The sequence below is a fragment of the Macrobrachium rosenbergii genome, chromosome 48, assembly GCF_040412425.1.
Source record: "Macrobrachium rosenbergii isolate ZJJX-2024 chromosome 48, ASM4041242v1, whole genome shotgun sequence".
NCBI classification, from domain to species: domain Eukaryota; kingdom Metazoa; phylum Arthropoda; class Malacostraca; order Decapoda; family Palaemonidae; genus Macrobrachium; species Macrobrachium rosenbergii.
This window is the reverse complement of record NC_089788.1, coordinates 20,680,059-20,702,642: the sequence shown is the minus strand read 5'-3', so window position 1 is coordinate 20,702,642 and position 22,584 is coordinate 20,680,059.

The window sequence follows — 22,584 nt, the reverse complement described above, 5'->3', positions numbered from 1 at the left end:
AAGGATTATATCTATAAGGTAGCACAAACAAAATAATAATAGACCAAACACCACATAGCGATGACTTAGCATGAAAAATATCACAAAGGGATTGTCGAGCAGTCAGATTCTAATCTTCGTCAGAGAATTTAAGTTCACTTAACAATAATGTGTAAACGATCCCCTTATGTCAGATCATTAGTGATTTTCAGCTAGTGGAGACGAAACTTCAAGGATGAAGTAGAGAGAGAGAGAGAGAGAGAGAGAGAGAGAGAGAGAGAGAGAGAGAGAGAACCGGTTCCTGTAGAAATTAATTAACGTATTTCCCCAGAGCACAGGATTGAGGGATTTAGTTTGATGATGGGACTGATTAAAAGTATAGCGCCTGAAAACTTTGATTCTCTCCTATTTCCTTCACACTCATTAGAGAACTGGAAAGATAAAAGTTAAGAAATTTTCCATAAAAAAATAACTTTCAGCTCTCCTCAAGTATTTCTGAGATACAGAATATACAGTACACGCTTTTGGCGTCTGTAGTAAAATGGACTAGCAATTAACGAAACATTAATTTTAATTCATCTTCCTACATCGTGCGTGACCTTTGTACTTTGTAAAAGTGACATAGAACCTCTTTTTGGGACTCTAAATGAGCTTTTGTATAGAGCCTTAAGACATCACTGGATATAAAAAGAGGCAATTTACCGGGCCTACTCACCTGCATTTAGTGGGAGGAGGTTGCAAAGTCGTAGTCCAGGAGGTAAGCTGATTTGGATTAAACCGGCCTCATGCCAGCGTAGGCCCTTACCAAAAGTATGGTGGTTTCTGAAAGGGAATAGGAGTCCTGGTGGGGCCCTCTGGACTCTTCCATCTAAAATTCAACCGAGACGATAAGCTTCAGTTTCTTAAAACCCAACCATGAAATATGTATTTATTCCTGTCTTTGTATTGTAATAGTGCTACATTTTTTTTTATTGAAATAAGAAAGTAAAATTTTTGTATTCGTATTGCTAAAACAAAATCCCTTTGTTGAAACAGTTACCAAAGCTTTATATATAAGAAATTAATATTTTTATTTTATTTCTTAAACGGGATAATTTGGATAACGTTAGGTAAATAAGACTGAAATATATTATTGAAATTCCTCGTGTAATGTTTCCACTTTAATGGAGAATTCGTGCCTGGAGTCAATCGTTAAACTGTCTATATGTTACCATGATCTCTCACCCTTTCATGTTCACTGTTTTAAGGGTCAAAATATTTCTTCTGTGAATGTACTAAGATCCTGGGATGAATAAATAGTCCTGGTGTCATCACTCAGAAATAAAAAAAAAAAAAAAATTAGAAATAACCCATAAGTAACATATCCTCTTCTTTAATAATAATGGATCATCATATTTTTTTATGTGAACCCTCTTTTTCGAACAGGAATTGATCCGTAGAAATAATAACTCATCGGTCACTGCCACATTCACTTTTATTAATGAATCATGGATGATACTTTGATGACCATTAAACAACCAATTAATGCTTTTAATAAAGGCCTTTAAGAGGATCTTTATACTCTCTCTGAAACTGAAAGAGAATCAAGCGTTGGATTTCTGGAGCTATAAATTGTTTCGAGTGAGAACTGTTCACTTGAAGAGTTGAGCTTTCTTTTATTGGAGTGTCTCCCTCGAAAAAGACTTTGCTTCTATTTCCTTCTTTTTTTCTCTCTTTCACTATTTTTCATTTATAACTGTGTGCTCCGAAAAGATCGTAGGTACGCGTTATTTATTTTTCCGATTCATGGGAAATTCGTTGCAAAAACTTGTCACAATGAAAGATTGACACAATGAAAGAAGAGGAAACTCGAAAATGGAAAATTTCAGCATCAATGAAAAAAGCAACGAATTTCCTATGTAGAGAAAACAAAAATTATTAACACGTAACCACGAACTTTTCGGAGCGCACGATTACAAATGGACAGCAGTGGAAAACAAATGGCAGGCAATAAAAGCAAGCTTTTCCGTGGAGGAGACTCCTATAAAGAAAATCTTAACTCTTAAGTGAATAGTTCTCACTTGAAACAATTTTCAGCTCCAGAAATCCAATATTTGTTGGTTTTTCAGCTTGTGTTTTAAGATTAACATAAAGTCCTTTATCTGTAAGAGAAAAACCTTCATCGGTTATTGAATGATGATCATAGTTTCATCCACTATTTATCAGTTAAAGTATGAATATGGCAGTGACCGCGGAGTTCTTTTTTCAGGACCACCTTCTGTAGGAAGAAATGTAAGTATGTAAGTATTAGTCCCTTTCTTCTCAGTTTACTTGTCTTCTCCTTTACTGATATTTATTATTGATTTTTATCACCTACCATTTAGAAAGAAAGTAGATATTTGTCTTTCTCCGGTAACTTTAATCCAAATGCAATTCTTAACTGTCCTCTAATAGCCTCCATTAATTAAAATCCTTCGTATTCGAAGGCTTTCTGTCTTTTAACAAAATTAGATGCTACAATGAATAAAAGGCAAAAAGCAAACCTAATATCCACCGATTTTTCTATTTAAATTGTACGTGACAAATTTCACTATAGTATTTTTATAATTTCACTTGGCTGTCTGGTGGTAGATTTCACTATTAGATATAAGCGGACATTAAATTTTCTCTATGATTTTATGGAATATAGAAGTGTTCTTCACGGTAATAGTTTGAGTGAAATAAGAAAAAAGGGAAGTGAAACGGGGAGAGAATTGCAAGTTCGCAAATTTCCGAATTTTTATCCAAGGTTACTCCTCAACACTCTTCTTCTTCTTCTTCTTCTTCTTCTTCTTCTTCTTCTTCTTCTTCTTCTTCTTCTTCTTCTTCTTCTTCTTCTTCAAATGTTTACTTGTTTCATGTTACAAGGTTTGATTGCCTGCAGCACTTGAATTATTCATTTATTAATGTGTAATGTTTTTTTATTTGTTTTTGTGTAACAGAGAGAGAGAGAGAGAGAGAGAGAGAGAGAGAGAGAGAGAGAGAGAGAGTTGGCAATTTAAAAGTTAATTTTCTTATAGCGGATGTAAAGATCACTGCGCATTTATGTAATTGCTTACATGCTTGTATATGAGCGAATAAACACGTGCATCCACACATACACATTAATTTTAATATATATATATATATATATATATATATATATATATATATATATATATATATGTAAAGGCCATTTCTGAGCCTATACTTGATTTAAGTCTCTGTTTTATGAACAGAGGTTTGATCTCGCTTATTCGAGACATTGTGTGATAGCAGTAACGTGAGCCGGCATCGTAAGTTATATCTTTCCTAACTAAAATCTAAGGACTACTGGAATGAGATACTAAGTACAAAACTAAAACCCTTTATTGACAAAAATCAACGAAAATAACTTCTTAAAAATTACGAAGAATGAAATCAATGTTTCACATAACTATCAGAAAATCTTCTAAGGAAATAATGCTCCAAAATCATAAACCCCAATTACAGAAAATAACTCATCTGTCAAAACATGAACACGTCAATCAATTAAAACAGGTCATCTCAAATGTCATACCACTCTCATCCTTGTAGGAGGGAGAGGAAAAGGAATAGGAATGGGAGTGGAACAGAAATACCTGTGAAAGAAGAAACGTCACATTAAAAATCATAAAATGTAAAAATTGCAGAAACACACATTTCACTGTCACAGGAGATACCGTGTTTCACAGTTCTGAAAAACAAAGTCTAAAAACGTATATGAATTCTTACTCACTCCACAAGTCCTCTGGGACAGTCTCCATGTGAAAAATCACTCACATCTTCAGACACACAAAGAATCGGATCTCATAAGTCCAATTCGAACAACGGTTCCTCCCATTATATTCATTATGTAACGCACGAACGAACGTACTTTTGTATGACATCATTCGAGGTCAAAGTTCGGCAAGACACGCCTCTGTATTTCAAGGCGTCACTATCGACATGCATCCTTCAAAACCGGATTTTGTAACTGGTTCAGCTTCTAGAACGTTCTTTGCTGAAAACGCATTTGCCAGCCCGTGTCTTGTCACCAAGGTGGTTTCTTCGACCCTTGTGGTATGCGAATGTTTCAGCAGTTTCCTATCTGCTGCGTGTAGTGAAAATGGACCCTGCGAATAGCTGACCCAACTTTTCAAAGGTCACCTTCGCGAGCCTTTACACACACACACACACACACACACATATATATATATATATATATATATATATATATATATATATATATATATATATATATATATATATATATATATATATTATATATATATAGAAATCATCAACACACAATCACGTGTGGAGCAGAAATAAATTTCTGACTCACGTCGGGATCGAACCCAGGTCTCTCAAGTGGAAAGCAAGGGCGTTATCCACTAGGCCACACAAGTCTAAAAGAAGTTGGAACCTGAGAGCAACTGCACCCAAGGAATTACCTGGGCAAGCTAACTGCTTGCATACCAGCGAGTTTTCCCCAACTTCCCGACTCAGCAATGACCCAATAGACAACATTTCATTCGAATTATCCCTTCTGAGTGAATAAGATAGAAATCATCAACACACAATCACGTGTGGAGCAGAAATAAATTTCTGACTCACGTCAGGGATCGAACCAGGTCTCTCAAGTGGAAAGCAGGGCGTTATCCACTGGGCCACACAAGTCTAAAGAAGTTGGAACCTGAGGCAGCTGCACCAAAGGAACCTGGGCAAGCTAACTGCTATAGCGAGTTTTCCCCAACTTTCCGAAAACTCGCTGGTATGCAAGCAGTTAGCTTGCCCAGGTAATTCATGCAGTTGCTCTCTCAGGTTCCAACTTCTTTAGACTTGTGTGGCCTAGTGATAACGCCCTAGAGACCTGGGTTCATCCCGACGTGAGTCAGAATTATATATATATATATATATATATATATATATATATATATATATATACAGTATATATATATATATATATATATATATATATATATATATATATATATATATATATATATATATATATATATTAGATTAGTTATGCTCGGATACGGGTAGGCTACATCTACATCGATCGATTTAGCCTCCACCGCCTCCATATAAGTGTGCCTGCCTAAAATGTTTAAAGACGATATTAGTCGTGCTTGAAAAACCACGGGTACCCAACAATTTGAAGCATAAAAAGCACCTACGTAATTAAGCTTGTATGAATGTTTCATTCAGTTTAATATTAAGGAAAAATTATGAGTGTACAGAAGCGATGGAACTAAATCAACGTACTAAAGCAACGTACTCTGCAATGAATAAATGAACAGGGGAAGTCATGAAATATAGACTGTTTTTCACATGTTTCGATGGAGCAGAACATCTCTTCACTTTTTCTCCGTGACTCCATGGTGCGTAATATATGCGCAGTAATATATATATATATATATATATATATATATATATATATATATATATATATATATATATATATATATATATATATATATATATATATACTGTATGTATATGTATATATAATGCATATACAATGCATTATATTGGAGGCGTATACCCTTCTTGTTTCTTGGCAATCCGGTTAAGTGAGTCGATACATGAGCATGAAAGCGTCATTACTGTGCCCTAAGTAAGTTGCTGAAATGGTAGGGTTTCAGGGTTCGATAATGAGACCTTCAGATTATTGGTCGTTTCTAATCTTATGCTACTAATTATGCTTGTTTTGTATCTTGGCCCTTCGCCAATAAAGTACTAAGCAACCTCTGCCAATCTAAATTATGTCCTTCTGACTGTCGTAACTAATCTCTAGCTTGTATTCTTCTAGTGATTCCGAAATTCATGGTCTTGTACTGTACCCTGGTCTAAGTTCTACGTCCTCTCCAGTATTCTCTGCCTGTAAGTTCCGTAGGGTTCGTTGAATCTAAACACTTGGCAGGGCATCTGTCTCTGATCATATTCCAGTCAATACCCAAAGGAGTTTTCAGGGAAGCTGACTGATGTGAGTTGCCATCATTTTCTTGTCGTTAAATCCTGCACTTATCCTGCCTTTTGGGAACATGCACTGGTTCAACGTACTTACATTGTATAGCTACAACTTCTAGTGCATTTGCAGAAATATTCGCAACTTTGCAGAAAACTTTCTCTTTCTCAGCTGCCTTAAGTCTGATTATATGTTGTGTTTACTTGAAAATGACGAAAACTTGTTTTTTGCTGAAGTAAAATCGGATATTTGTTTTTATAATTAACTGTTTTTAAAATGCATGAACTTCGACGAAGTTTACTGGGGGTAAAATTAAAGGTGACTTTTGCCAGTAAATAGAACTTGTATGAACGACATAACCATCTGGGAATTGATCATGTTGTTGGTGCACCAAGCATCGTAGGGACTGTGATCAGGTTTTGTTGAGTCTGAGACCTGTTGTTCATTTTACAAGACCACCCAGAATAACGATGGAAAATGTAAATCATGGCAGAATCCCGGCGACATTTATCATTCCACAGACTAAGAAAATCGACTCATGATCTGATTGTTTCCATTGTTAAGAAAAAAGAAAATCACCATTTCATGCAATTATGTTCAAAGCGAAAGTGCCAGAGGTATGAGCGTACAGACATAATAACAGTGTTCCAACCATGGTAGAAAGAAGAATATTAATTATTTCATTCCAGTATCATCATCTCTGCAAATAGAAGAACCTTGCAAGCAATACCTATTGTTTTGGCAGCTTTGTGCAAATAGAAGAAGCCTTGAAAGCAATACCTATTGTTTTGGCAGCTTTGTTTTTCAAGCGTTGTGAAAAGGAAAGCTTAGACTCGAAGTGAACCCCTACTGTTGTTAAATTATCAAACCATACCTAAACAAAGATTCTGTAGCCTTGTTAACAAGCAAACAAGGACACCCAAAACAAAACCTCACTGGTGATTATAATGAGGGACGAAGATACATTGTGGCATTCACATTTAAGGTAAAAACAAAAATTCATTTATTTTCTTTATACAGAATTTAGTTTCCAAAAATGACAGGACTCCATCGAAATGCTCCTGTTTCGGCAAAGAAGTTTTCAGAAAAAATTGCGTGTGTTGTAACAAACTGAGGCTTTATAAAATTAATTAACCACCGAAGTAACTGTCATAATAATGATGATAAAAGGGCATGAATCTCACCCTAACAGTGAGAATAACAGTAACAATGATTATGTAATTTTTCTGGCAAATGAAACAATAATGACCATGGCTAACGGGTATTAGAAAAACCCCAATTGGCAAGAAGGTATGGTTTCACTGCTTGCTAATTAGTCATGCATGATAAAACAATAATGCCCGAGCTTGCACAAACGTTTGCAAAATCATTATCACAAACACTCTTACCAAAATACGACATTTCTTGGACCCAAAACACTAAAACTAATTCAGTTCATCCACATTCGAATTGCAAGAGCGATTTCTATTCCACTCCACGTGCCTCGCTCCCCGGTCTTGACTTCGTTGTGTCCAGAATTCAGTTTTAGGGAATTTGATCTTCGCCCTTGCCCTTCCATCCCTCCCCAACCTTGATTCGTCTCCCTTTCTGACTTGTTCTTTCCGCTTTCCCCTCTTGGCAGTGTTTGGTGTCTTCCTCAGTTTTGGAGGATTGTTTTAACCTCGGTCTAATGACTGATGGGGCTTGAATTTGAGAAGTCTAAACGTACTTTATATTGGTTCATTTGTATACACGAAGTAAAGTGTTAGCAAGGTCAAGGACATATCCAGACATTTATGTTATGGAAATGGTTTATTTTTCTTCAGTTCGGTCCTGGTCAGTTTAAAGCGCACTGGATTATCCTGGCCGTTTGTTTTTATGTTTAGTTAAAAAAAAAAATATGTTGTTCAAGCCCGAATGCAAACTTTAACACGGAGAGACATGGTGTTTGTTTTATTTCCAGATAAAACTTCCTCCATTATTTTCTTTTTATCTACCTGATGTTTGTTCCTCACATCAAAATAGCCTGTTCAATGATGCCTGTTTTTACTACTGTCCTGACATACATATAGATTTTATAACCGCATATCTTTTACATTAGCCAAGAAATTATAAAATTTTATTCTAAAGCAGCAGACAGCTGAACGTGACGTAAGTCAGCGCTGTCCTAGGATAACAGTCACTGAATTTCCATTACCGTTCATTCCTAAGCTTCACTCTCTGGGTTACACCTTGCCAGGTCATGAGACTAAAACTATTATTTGCATCTTGGTTTCCTAAGTTCTTTACTTCTACAGTATTGATTAACCTGTTATCTGTGTTTATATGCCTTGCATAAAAGCGTGTATACAAATAGTAGCCTCAGCTAGATGCGTTTGTGACTAGCACGGTTTTAAAGCTTCTGGTTGTCTGTTATGGTCTGTATTTATCTTCATTAATAATAATCTTGAATTATCTTAATACGGAACCAGTCACGCTTGATTGATTGAACTGAATATAGAAAAGTTAAGTATATCTTACTTTAACCAGACCACTGAGCTGATCAGCAGCTCTCCTAGGGCTGGCCCGAAGGATTAGATTTATTTTTACGTGGCTAAGAACCAATTGGTTACCTAGCAACGGGACCTACAGCTTATTGTGGAATTAGAATTTAGGCCAAAGGCCAAGCACTGGGACCTGTGAGGTAATTCAGCGCTGAAACGGAAATTGACAGTAAAAGTTTGAAAGGTGTAAGAGGAGGAAAACCTTGCAGCTGCACAATGAATCGATTGTCAGGAGCGGGTGGAAAGTAAGATGGAAGAAAGAGAGTATGGTACAGTCAAAGAAACGAAAAGGGTTGCAGCTAGTGGCCGAAGGCACGCTGCAAAGAACCTTAAGTGATGCCTACAGTGCACCGCATGAGGTGCACAGACGGTACTAACCCCCTACGGGATTGTCACGCTTAAAGTGTTATGTAGGATTCTCGCTTAACAACACTCCTTCTGTTCACCCTTCCATGAGCGTTCTGCCTAAGAGAATGCAATGGAAGATTGTTTTCCTTGCAAGGGGAGTGGAAGAAGAGTGAAGAGAGACCCGAAAGGAAGGACCTCCTCAAATAAATACACGAAGCACGGGAGGAAATCCAGTATAAAAGGTAAATGCGAATTACGAGCATGGAGTTGTTAGACGTGTTGCTGATGAGCTATTAAGCCCAAAGTTTGGGCTTTCAGTATTCCCAAATCGATCATACTTCAGCGAGTTAATCACTCCAAGTCTTTTATGTCATCTGATTTCAGGGACAATAAGTATATAAATTTAAAAATAATGATCATTATGATAATTAATCCACTACTGCTGGTATTCCTGTGAAAAGACAAACACTTTGAACCTTCTATTAAAATTAACCATATAGTGGAAAAATTACTATACCGGAGAGTATTATGTGCTACCCAGATAAAAGTATATATATATATATATATATATATATATATATATATATATATATATATATATATATATATATATATATATATATATATATATATATATATATATATATATATATATATATATATATATATATATATATATATATATATATATATATATATATATATATATATATATATATATATATATATATATATATATATATATATATATATATATATATTTATATATTTATATATTTATATATATTTATATATATTATATATATTTATATATATATATATATATATATATATATATATATATATATATATATATATATATATATATATATATATATATATATATATATATATATATATATATATATATATATATATATATATAACAATAAATTGAATTACTTCGTGAAAGTAAAAGCAAAGCAAAAATGTATACAATGCTTAACATGGTTTACTTTATATAACTGCCGGGATGATTGTTCCGCAGCTTCGGAATATCCCAAAATATAGCGCACGCTCTAATTCCAGAGAAACTCTTTACAAGCGATGACTTAAGTTCTTCTTTGAAATAAACCTTGAGATTCAAATCCAAACGTAATATCTCCCATCGATGGTTTGAATCATAACTGCCCTTGTTACGAGGAGGAAACCATCCATGGAGCAATTACGTCAATTATCGCCAAAACTACCGGGAGTAGGCGCTGTGATCTCGTAGTTTGTTAAGAACCTGAAAAATCCTGTAGTTTTCTGTCTTCTGGCCGTAGTGGTGATTGGTTCTAGTGTTTGTTCGTGAGGAATTATTGCAGGGCCGAAACACTTACGAAAACTGGTACCGGTACGACTGGTTCCGTGTGCCCGATTGAGTCATTGATGTTAGCTGTTATAAAGTTCTGGCCCGTATTTCATCTGAAAGGGTCAAACGATTACAGAGAAACGTTCATAAGTAAACCTGAAAAGTAAAATAAGTTTACAAAAATATAATACACATACTGTATAAAGTGCATAGCCATAGTGTGCGTTATGTGGTCCTTCAGCTAGAGAGGACTTGAGATGTTGATATATGAGATTATGGCCTCCCATTTCCTCCGTCTTTATTATACGGAACCAGGAAAAGAATCCCTAGTACAGGCTAGAATAAATTTTATTTACTCAAAACTCAGCTACTACCAATGTTTAAAGCCCCCACAAAAGACATCTGATGGCGATCATAACGACCTTTACGCGTTATGTAGTCCGTATCGTCTGGTGTTCGCGTAAGAAAACATTTGGAATTCCGCGTAGAACAGCCTCATAAAAGAGGAAGTTCACAAATTGTGTAAACGTTCCATCAGGAAAATTAATCCACGACATTTCTATTTCTGGAAGAATTGCTGTTGTTTCTCATTGTGTTCAATTTCTTAGAATTATAGGCCTATCGTGTAGCAGCTTCATGTCTGTATCTAGACTGACATATGGAAACAAGGATAGATGTATAGTGGACAGAAAAAGCTAGGCATAAGCTACAAGGGGTAACAGACCTTAAGAGGGAAGATTGGGGGAGATGCTGGCGAAAATGTAAGTAGTAAGAAGTTTTTAAAGATACCCATACCATGCTGAGTTGAAGAATCCCCAAAGGTAGTATGGAGAGAGTAGAGTTAACGGTGAAAAATTCTCATGTGTTGTATTTGCTTGAGACGACAACGAATTATCCTCCGGTACGATCAAGGCAACTCTCTTCTCGTATGCATGAAGCTAGGCTATATAACAGTAGCCTTGGTCCAACGAGAGGTTGACAGAAACCTCACGAACATTAGTCTGTTGGTCAGTGGCCTATTATTATTACTCTCTTAGGCTCTGGCGCTCTTCTCGTAGGACCATCTTAGGCCATTACCTTGCTAGAGGATTGAGGATTACCATCTTACACCATGGCGACGTTTTCCTTTGCTGATGGTGAGTGTTGAATATATGATTGGTGAGAGTATTTTTTAGTCTTTTGCATGCTTTGTTCATGGATTTATGGAAGGTATTTTTTTATCAGCACTGTCGGAAAGCCTATTCGTTGATTATTATCTTTAAATTATTTTACTTGTGATTTTTTTTTATTTTGTTTAAATTATCAATACATTATTTCCATGAACAGTCGCAAACTATTTGCAAAAGGTCTAGGGGGTTAGGTTAGTATGTTTCAATGGGATGTTCTTTTGAAAGTTAAAGCCGTGCTTAGGCCACATTCAGACATAGATAGGATAATCTTTGTATTTTGTTAAATTGTATAAAATAGTAGCCCATTTTAACTGTTTTGATATCATATTTCATCCAGAAACCATGCATTTGTTGGGACAGTCAATTTTTAGAGCAAACATTCATCCAGAAGCCTTGCGCTTATTGGGACAGTCAATTTTTAGCAGCAACATTCATCCAGAAACCATGCGTTAATTGGGGCAGTCAATTTTAAGCTTAAACATTGATCCAGAAACCATGTGTTAATTGGGGCAGTCAATTTTAAACTTAAACATTATCCAGAAACCATGCATTTATTAGGACAGTCATTTTTTAGCATAAACATTCATCCAGAAACATACATTTATTTGGGCAGTCATGTTTTAGCGTAAACATTCATCCAGAAACCATGCATTTATTGGGAGAGTCAATTTTTAGCGTAAACATTCATCCAGAAACCATGCATTTATTGGGATAGTCAATTTTTAAATCAAACATTCATCCAGAAACCATGCATTTATTGGGACATTCAATTTTTATCTTAAACCTTTATCCAGAAACCATGCATTTATTTGGACAGTCAATTTTTTTGTGTATCATTCATCCAGAAACCATGCATTTATTTAGGCAGTCAATTTTTAGCGTAAACATTCATCTAGAAACCACGCATTTATTTGGGCAGTCAATTTTTAGCGTAAACATTAATCCATAAACCATGCATTTATTGGGACAGTCAATTTTTAGCGTAAACATTCATCCAGAAACCATGCATTTATTTGGACAATCATTTTTTAGCGTAAACATTCGTCCTGAAACCATGCTTTTATTGGGACAGTCAGTTTTTAACATACATCCAAAAACTATGCATTTATTGGGGCAGTCAGTGTTTAGCATCAACATTCTTCCAGAAACCTTTCGTTGGTAGACCTAAGTAGTAGCTCCGCGATGGCGATTTCCTTCTAACTTGACTTTCTCTACAATTTTTTGGTTGCTAATTATGGATTTATCTTCAATTTTTGTCGCACGAATGTAGTTAACCTGTAATAAATCCCTGAAGTCCATCCAACAAGGGGTTTCCATACGCGATCTTCACAAGACAGAGCACTGGTCTGTCTATTTGGAATGATTCATATCCCGTCCGGAAAGTGCAATAACTTGTTAATGTATGGATACCCCTCGGGGCCAGTACTAAACACGGCGAAGGGACATTCCATCCCCCCGATGCCAGTACTAAACACGTCGAAATGCATTTAACTCCTTCCTGTTGCGAATGGCTCCCTCTCGTTTTTCCCCTCCAGAGGGTGCCTCCCCATCGTAAACATGTCCACTCCATTTCTGCGTTCTCCCCAGCCCAAAACCCTGAATTCCCACATTTACTGTTGAGTAGAATTAGGGGGCAAATAACAGTTGGCCGGCAACAAGCAAACTCACCGCCCGTGTCAGAAGCCCTAAAAGTGTAGAAAAAACCAGTTTCCAAGGTAAAAACAGGCACGGAGCTAGTACTTAGAATTACCTTTTCGTTTATTGAGACAGTAAATTTTTAGCGTAAACATTCATCCAGAAACCATGCATTTATTGGGACAGTCATTTTTTAGTGTAAACATTCATCCAAAAACCATGCATTTATTGGGACAGTCATTTTTTATCATGAACATTCATCCAGAAACCATGCATTTATTGGGACAGTCATTTTTTAGTGTAAACATTCATCCAAAAACCATGCATTTATTGGGACAGTCATTTTTATCCATTCATCCAAACCATGCATTTATTGGGACAGTCATTTTTATTTTCATCCAAAAACCATGCATTTATTGGGACAGTCATTTTTATCCAAAAAAACAATGCATTTATTTGGACAGTCATTTTTAGTAAATTTTTTAGCATTTTTATCAAACATTCATCCAGAAACCATGCATTTATTGGGACAGTCATTTTTAGTAAACATTCATCCAAAAACCATGCATTTATTGTAATCATGAACATTCATCCAGAAACCATTTTATTGGGACCATTTTTAGTGTAAACATTCATCCAAAAACCATTTTATTGGGGCAGTCATTTTTATTTTCATCCAGAAACCATGCATTTATTGGGACAGTCATTTTTTAGTGTAAACATTCATCCAAAAACCATGCATTTATTGGGACAGTCATTTTTTATCATGAACATTCATCCAGAAACCATGCATTTATTGGGAAAGCCAATTTTCAGTGTAAACATTCATCCAGAAACCATGTAAACAGTCAATTTTTAACATTTATATTTATTTGGGCAGTCAATTTTTTGCAAACATTCATCCAGAAACCATGTATTTATTGGCATGTTCAATTTTTACCGTAAACATTCATCCAGAAACAATTTTTTTGGGCAGTCAATTTTTTAGCGTAAACATTCATCCAGAAAACATGCATTTATTGGGGCAGTTATTTTTATAGGGCAGTCAATTTTTTTCATCCAGAAACCATGTATTTATTGGCAAATTTTATCGTAAACATTCATCCAGAAAATGCATTTATTTGGATTTTTATTAAATGTTCATCAAAACCATTTTATTTGGGCAGAAATTTTAGAATAAACATTCATCCAGAAACCATGCATTTATTGGGGCAGTCAATTTTTAGCGTAAACATTCATCCAGAAACCATGCATTTATTTGGACAATCAATTTTTAGCGTAAAACTTCATCCAGAAACAATGCATTTATTTGGGCAGTCAATTTGTAGCATAAACATCCATCAGGAAAACATGCGTTTATTTGGGCAGTCAATTTTTATTGTAAACATTCATCCAGAAACCATGCATTTATAGGGACAGTCAATTTTTAGTGTGAACCTCCATTCAGAAACGATACATTTATTGGGACAGTCAAATTTTGGTGTAAACATTCATCCAAAAACCATGCATTTATTTGGCCAGTCAATTTTTACCATAAACATTCATTCATAAACCATGCATTTATTTGGGCAGTCAATTTTTAACGTAAACATTCATCCAGGAACCATGCATTTATTTGGGCAGTCAATTTTTAACGTAAACATTCATCCAGAAACCATGCATTTATTTGGACAGTCAATTTTTAGCGTAAACATTCATCCAGAAACCATGCATTTATTGGGACAATTTTTAAGCGTAAACATTTCATCCAGAAACCATGCATTTATTGGAACAGTCAATTTTTATCGTAAACATTCATTCAGAAAAGATACATTTATTAGGACAGTCAGATTTTAGTGTAAACATTCATCCAAAAACCTTGCATTTATTTGGACAGTCAATTTTTAGCATAAACATTCATCCAGAAACCATGCTTTTATTGGAACAGTCAATTTTTATCATTCATCCAGAAACCATGCTTTTATTGGGACATTCATTTTTTAGTGTAAACTTTCATCCAGAAACCATGCATTTATTGGGACAGTTAGTCTTTAGCATGAATATTCATCCAGAAAGCATGCATTTATTGGGACAGTCATTTTTTAGCGTAAATTGGGACAGTCATTTTTTAGCGTAAACATTCATCCAGAAAGCATGCATTTATTTGGACTAATTTTTTAGCATAAACTTTCATCCAGAAACAATGTATTTATTATGACATTCAATGTTCAGCATAAACATTCATCCAGAAACCATGCATTTATTGGGACAGTCAATTTTTAGCATAAGCATTCATCCAGAAACCATGTATTCATTAGGGCAATCATTTTTTAGCATAAACATTCATCCATAAACTATGTATTTATTGGGCAGTCCTTTTCTAGCGTAAACAGTCATCCAAAAACCATGCATTTATTGGGGCAATAATTTTTTTAGTGTAAACATTCATCTAGAAGTCATGCATTTATTGGGACAGTCAATGTTTAACATTCATCCAGACACCATGCATTTGTTGGGACAGTCAATGTTTAACATTCATCCAGAAACCATGCATTTGTTGGGACAGTCAGTGTTTAACATTCATCCAGACACCATGCATTTGTTGGGACAGTCAGTGTTTAACATTCATCCAGAAACCATGCATTTGTTGGGACAGTCAATTTTTAGCGTAAACATTCATCCAGAAACCATGCATGTGTGTATGTATGTGAAGTTTTTACGCTAATTCAGAGATCGTAAGGCTTCAGAATGTTTTTCTTGAAATCGTCAGCCCAGGTAGTTAAATCACAGAACCCCTTGTTCATCGACATTGCATTCGAGTGGAAAAGCTTCATTTTAATCTGTTTATTTGTTAAGGGGTCGAAACAACCAGACAACAGACACTAACGAACAGCCATTTGTTGTTAGAATATTTTCGAAGGAAAAATTGGCCGTATTTTATTGTGTTTTTAGATTATCGTTACTTTCTCATGTCTTATTCGTTATTGATTTTAAAGTGCATAGCTTATATAGTATATATACCCTCTCGTAAGGTCTTGTATGTTAAAAGCTGGCATTAAGTTTCACTTTGCTAAGCGTGTGAAATCGTACCACAGTTTTTTGTTTTATGTGTTGGTAATTAAATGTATGGCCCTTACATTATATTTGATAATCGTTTCAGAACATATATTTTGTTTTTCCTTGTTGATAATTTAAAAGTACAAATGCATTATTGTAGTAAATGTGTATTGCAGTAAAATGTTTTATGTTGCCTCTCACCTTAACGAGTTCGCGAATTATAGTAAAATATTTTGACGTTCGTTCGTCGGTACTGAAATTGTTGATCATAACAGTACTTCCTCTTATGTTTTGTCTTGCAATAATTTTTGAGTGCATGTACGAGTATATTTCATAGTGTGGCCTCATTAAGTAATTTGTGTTACAACTTACACATTTCAATGTACAGAATGTAGCCTAATGTTATGATGCATAATATAGCCTAGGTTCTGAAATCTGGACCCGACAATGTTTAATGTTTTTATAATTTCTTTATCATCATTAGCTCAAATTGTTACGAGAGCGTATACTAATTGTAGATGAGAAAAAGTACAGTTTTACTCGGTCGACTAGTGGCTTATTGCTTAGAGGCCGAGGCCTTAGAAAACTCCCTCCACCTGAGCTGACCAAACGAAGTGAGCTTTGAGGCTAGCAAGGGATGTGTCTCTCTTTGTATATTTACACTGGTGATTTTGATGATTATATTTGTTTCTGTTTATTATTCAGCAAAATGCATTGATTGTTTAAATTTCGCTGGTTTCTATTATTCTTCAGAAGTCAATGTTTGGTCTGTTTAGTGAAAAAACTTGAGTTAGAAGTTATTTCGTGGTGTGGCACATTTGCATTGCAAATATACCTTTAATTCGTTCCATATTTAACGGTAAGATGGTTACATTTGCATTGTAAATATATCTTTAATTATATATATATATATTTAACTGTAAGATGGTTATATTTTTAATTATTATTTAGAAGTTAATGTTTGGTATGTTTTAGTGAAAAACATTTTATTTCGTGGTGTGGCTATATATATATTTATATATATTATATTTTTATATATATATATATATATATATATATATATATATATATATATATATATATATATATATATAAATATAAAATAAAAGATATTCTCACAGTGAAACAGTCATTCCGGCCGACGCTATAGTAAAAAAAGGAAGAAGACATGAAGTGGGGGTGAACTTGAGGTATCAGCACTTAGATCCTACCTGGGTCGACCTCTTTTGGGGAGGAATCGTTGAAATACTCGTTTGAAAATAAGGCATAAAACTGGATTGTCCCTGTTGCTGGAGAGTCCGTAGTCCCTTAATAAATTCGTTGATTGACGGTTGTAGGTTCCAGAATTACCTTTTAGTGTTAGTTTTCTGTAAAAGAAAACCATTGAGATTGCTTTTTGTCTGTACGTCAGCCCTCGGATCTTAAAAACTACTGAGGCTAGAGGGCTGCTAATTGGTATGTTGATCATCCACCCTCCAATCAACAACATACGAAATTGCAGCCCTTTAGCCTCAGTAGTTTTTATTTTAAGGTTAGTTAGTCATGATCGTGCGTCTGGCACTACTGTAAGTGCCAAAAACACAGGCCACCACCGGGCCGCGTCTGAGTTTCATGGGCCGTCGCTGAGTTTCATACAGCATTATACGCTGTACAGAAAACTCGATTGCGGCGCGTTTTTTTTTAAGGATGACTATTCTTGAAAACATTTCTCCTCACTCCAGTTTATGCAGTGGCCATCATATATCATATATGTACGAAATCACCAAACTGTGAGAGCCACATTTATATTCCACCAATCTTTGAGAAAGAATTTAACAGTTTCCTGATATGAATTTCACTATGATCATTGCGTGGTGTTTTATCATTATTTTTAATTTAAATAGACATCAAGTGGGTAACTAAGCGTGGTATAAGGATAGTGGAAAAAGAACGTTTTGTAGGATAATGAGGTATTCATTAAGTTGGATTGTCATCGTTTCGAACATAAGGGAGCTTTTGTTTGTGAATTCAGTTTCTTTTCCTGTTTGATAAAACAACGGGAATTGTATATAAAAAAAATATTGATTACGAGGAATCGTAATGATTCAGTAGACTTTAGGCAACAACAGTGACTTCATTTTTTCACATTTTCGTAAATTTAACTAATTATCCATTATTAAGTGATATCGTAATTACGTATTACAATGATTTACAAAGAATATAAGAGGAACTGGTCAGTGGACTTTTATTTAGAAAGTACCTGCAAACTTACGATCCACAGAAGATAACTTTTTTTATATAAATCCGGAGCATATATGAGATGGCCGTTACAATGACATTCATCCGCAGTGTAATCCTGTAGAAAGACAGGTATTAAATGCCTTGATAGGTGACTCACATTTAATGAATTAAGGTCACGATATCATTCAATGTCTGTTGAAAGAAAAGTGGAAGAATCCCTTTGCAGACGGGTTTTAGTTTTCTGTAAAAGAAAACTATTGAGATGGCTTTGTCTGCCTCTGTCCGCACTTTTTCTGTCCGCCTTCAGATCTTAAAAATTACTGAGGCTAGAGGGTTGCAAATTGCAGCCCTCCTAGCCTCAATAGTTATTTTATTTTATTTAAGATTAAAATTAGCCATGATCGTGCGTCTGGCAACCCTATAAGACAGACCACCAACGGGCCGTGGCTGAAAGTTCCATCAGCCGCGGCTCATACAGCATTATACACTGTACAGAAAACTCGATTGCGCCGAGGAAACTTCGGCGCATTTTTTACTTGTTTTAGCTACATTCCTGGTCAGGCGATAAATGAAGAATAACTTTTCGCAGCCTTTCTTTTAAAAGATTTGTCTTATCCTTTCACACTCTCAAGTAATACATTCCTCCCTGAACCTCAATTAGGAATTTTAGGTTTTCTCTGAAAGGGGCCAGGGAAGGCGTATGCAAATCCAAATTCTTTATGCCAGAGGCAAACAGAAAAGAAGAAATTTAAACGCAAGAGAAGGACAGAAACCAGACTCCGACGAGGAAACTTCGAAGGGTGGTGACAAAAAGTCGTTGTAAAAAGAGAAGACTTGATATCGCATTTCACCGTCTGGACGAGGTTTCCAGTGGGTAAACCTCAAGAAGAGGAGTGGGAAGAAAGTCATAGGCACAATTGGTCGAGATTATCATTTTAGTTTTGAAATTAGCCGCTTTAAAAGATGGCCTTAGGATGAAAAACATCGAAAGAAAGTTGAAGACAAGGCGTATATAAGAGAGAGAGAGAGAGAGAGAGAGAGAGAGAGAGAGAGAGAGAGAGAGAGAGAGAGGAGCATGCAGTAGATAGAAAAAAATAGGAGAATTGGAGTCGTTCGCAGAATGCCTTCCCAGACGCACTTGTTATTAATATGAAAATTCCTTAAAGTATATGAAGATAAGAATATTAATAAAACAAAATAATTCGTAATAAGCCCGGTAAAGAAATGCTTTCCTTTTTTTGTATCAAGAAAGGCTTTTTAAGCCTTCATTAAATTATATATGAATATAAACTGCCTGAAGCACAAGTTTTACATTTAAATGGAGGTTTGCTTGTTCGACAACTATTACATTTCGAAACTGTGGTGTTGCTGTAATGCCCCTCCTAACTGGCACAGATTTTGAAAATTTGCTGGCGAAATCGTCGAAATTTTCTCAGATCAGGATTATTCTCCTTGAAACTGCCGCCGTGAACAATTTTGATCTCAAATAGGATCACTAGAGGGCCGTGGATTCTTGTGATGTACGTCCGCAAAATGACGGTGGATGCCTTCGTGTAGAAATGGGCTTAAGGTGGGTCCTTAGGGTTTGTCACTGTGTGCACAGTGAAACTTGTACGGGAGGCTTGTACGAGAGGTCTCTTCCAAACAAGGAAATTTGCAAACCAAATTCGAGTGGCAGGGCGGAGCTAAAATAGATTACTGCCGCGCCGCTAAATGTCATTGGAAAACGTTCCTGAGGCTCGTGTAGGGCGATCTTAATTCTTTATATATATATATAATATATATATATATATATATATATATATATATATATATATATATATATATATATATATATATATATATTTTATATATATATATATATATATATATATTTTATATATATATATATATATATATATATATATATATATATATATATATATATATATATATATATATATATATATATATATATATATATATATATATATATATATATATATATATATATATATATATATATATATATATATATATATATATATATATATATATATATATATATATATATATATATATATATATATATATATATATATATATATATATATATATATATATATATATATATATATATATATATATATATATATATATATATATATATATATATATATATATATATATATATATATATATATATATATATATATATATATATATATATATATATATATATATATATATATATATAATATATATATATATATATATATATATATATTATATATATAATATATATATATATATTATATATATATATATATATATAATATATATATATATATATTATATATATATATATATATATATAATATATATATATATATATATATATATATATATATATATATTATATATATATATATATATATATATATATATATATATATATATATATATATATATATATATATATATATATATATATATATATATATATATATATATATATATATATATATATATATATATATATATATATATATATATATATATATATATATATATATATATATATATATATATATATATATATATATATATATATATATATATATATATATATATATATATATATATATATATATATATATATATATATATATATATATATATATATATATATATATATATATATATATATACTGTATTATATTTAATCATAACTACATTGTAGAGCTGAATGATACTCGTAACTCATAGTCCAAGCGCTTGGGCTATGCTTTAAATTTTATAATCCACTAATCCATTAAATATACTGAACTTTATTGAAACGGAAGGAAATATGAAATAAAAAAAAAACAAATATTGTAATAAATTTATAAATGTATATGCTGTTGTTTGTTTAAGATTAAGACAGCCTTGTGTGAATCAGGGGGTCTTGCGCTTTGAACAGACCATAAGTGAAGAACTTTCGATGGAAAGAGAGAGAATAAAATTTCGATAATCATCGCATATCCTACTCAAGCTATTGCTTATTGTACAAGTGGGTCAAATATTGTTTTACGATCATTGTCATAGTACTGGGAACCCTGCTGTTAGGTCTGATGTCATAGTTTACGTCACAACCAGCCTCTCTCTGGGTGCTTACTAAATTTAGCTAAATTTCCCTTTAAATTTCTTTGATTTACCCTGATGAGTGCCTTAATTATTCACATTAGACATCACTGCATATTTTCAGCAATTAGACTGTGGCTTCTAATAGCTATTAACAAAATACGATCCATATCCGATGCAATGCCAAGATTTTATCGACGAAAATCTATTAGACACAGCCTTGAAATGCACAGTAGTCCTTTCCATTCCAATTTCGGTTTTCTACTAACAGTATGCTGTTCCAGAAGTTCTGTTTAGGCACCAAACAAGAATCATCGCAACTGTTTAACATCTGAGCATTGATAACCTTCGTATTGATAGTATTTCCATACACGTTTTCTTTTAATTGACAAATTGGAGTAAATATGAGGCTGAAAAGTATCCTGTGAATTACAAATGAACACGAAAAACTTATTATGGCAATAATTTTAAAAATTATTGTTTCCAGAATATTTTCTCATGTGTTATTAAATTAGATTTCGAGGAAGTTGTAGCTGTAACAAACCTTTTTTTATTTTTTTAAAGAATTAACAGCAAAGACGAAGATACAAACTCAGATTAGTTACCTTAACTTTCGAGTCATTAAAAACCCCAGTATGTTTTCTGTCGGGTAAAGGAGACTTTCATCCCCCAAGTTTTTGACATGCTCAAGTGAACGATTGTGCATGTTTGTTTATTTCTTAATCTTTTTGGAAAGGACAAGTTGCATTATGGATTGCAGAGAGAGAGAGAGAGAGAGAGAGAGAGAGAGAGAGAGAGAGAGAGAGAGAGAGGAGGTAAATCGAGTTTTGGCTGAGCAAGGGTGCAGGAGTCGCGAGGGCCAAAGGATAACAAGCTTAATTTTACATCCTCTAAAATCTTGGAGGAAATGTAACCTTTGCAGTTTGGAGTCAACACAAGGGAGTTTTAGCATGCATGTTTAGATGTTTTATTTCCTTATATCTTCTATTTTATATTCCAAGTGTATATTTATATTTTCCTGCAGGTATGTACTGTATCGTTGCTGGTCAATGTTAGTATATGCTGTACCTATGTGTTTGTCGTTTTCTGGTTATGTACATATCTCTACCTGGGCCGTGTATTTATCTTCTATCGGTGATATAACCAATACCCAGAATTACTTCTTGATCCTGTTAGTCCAAAATTATTTATATGGAATTAAATTGTTTATTATTTTGAAATGTTTTCATTGTTTTTATGCTGTTGCTTCTCTGGCTCTGTTTTACGGAA